The sequence below is a fragment of the Scophthalmus maximus genome, chromosome 7 (genome assembly GCF_022379125.1).
Source record: "Scophthalmus maximus strain ysfricsl-2021 chromosome 7, ASM2237912v1, whole genome shotgun sequence".
Lineage (NCBI taxonomy): Eukaryota > Metazoa > Chordata > Actinopteri > Pleuronectiformes > Scophthalmidae > Scophthalmus > Scophthalmus maximus.
Window position 1 is genome coordinate 3,649,902 of NC_061521.1, and position 1,218 is coordinate 3,651,119.

Genomic DNA, 1,218 nt, shown 5'->3' on the forward strand with positions numbered 1-1,218 from the left:
AAAATCAAGATGTTTTTTTGTTAAAGTTGTCATCCTACTTTTGGTCTGGTTTTTTTTTTCCATCAGTTTTGCAACAATATTGCGGCTGGCCTTTAATGTGTTTCTTTTGTCTTTTTGTTCATTTTGTGTGCTTCTTGTCATTTGTCATCACTTTTTGATGTATTTCCCTATAATGACGTCAGCTTAGTTTTAATTTTTTTCGTTATCGTTTGTTTCTCTTCTTAAGTTGAAGGAAGGTCCCTTGTGTAAGCCTATGGCTTCTTGACCTTTCCTGACACATTGTTATTTTTTCATCGTGCAAATAAATAAATAACTAAATAAATGAATAATGATGTTGGTAAATGGATTGCTTTTTGCTTATTATCTCCTTTGTCATAGAAAAAAAGGTCACGATGAACCCGAAGGAAACCACGTCAAGAAACACTGGAGCCACCTCGAGGAGAAAAACCCTTCTAACGGACCAGTGGGGCACCGAGGGCCCCAGGAACCCAGCTGAGGAAACCCCACACAATGTACCCAGGGACCACCTGAAGGACGACAAAGACCGACCCAAGGCGACCTAGAGTGCATCGAAAGGTGCACAACACAAACACAAAGTTTCCTCTTCAGAGAAGCGTTGTCTTGGCAAATCTTTCCTTACAATAGCAATCTGCTATCTGCTAATTTCCTTTAAAGGGGAAAGGGAGTTGGCTCTAATTGTTTTATGGCATTACACCCCAGACACACCCGTGATTATTGCAGTCTGTTTGAAACGTACGCCTGGTGCAGTGACGTTTCTTTTCCCCCCACCAGTAGCAAATAAGTGGATTTGGATGAACGCTAAATGCCCTTGGGCCATGCGTTTCAGATGAGGTGTTTAGATCATTGAAATAGAGCGGAGCTGCTATTACAGGGTCATTTGTCTCATGAAGATTTGAACGTAATTACTGGCGGTTGAAATGGAAGATGTGCGGGTGCGTTCATGTGGCATGAGCTGATGGTGGTGAATGTTCATCAGAAATAAACCTCCCCCAGGATAATGAAAACAAACGTTCAGTTGGTGCGAGTCTGTCGGAAGTGAACGTCCACGCCGGGCTGCTTCATTTCACCGAACATGTAATTTGCGGCGGCAGAGTCAGCGCCTCCCGATGATCACCTCGGCCACCGTCTGTCTTTCATCCCGCGATGACTGAGACTGATCACATTAACATGCTGCACATATTCCAGGTACACTCGGTG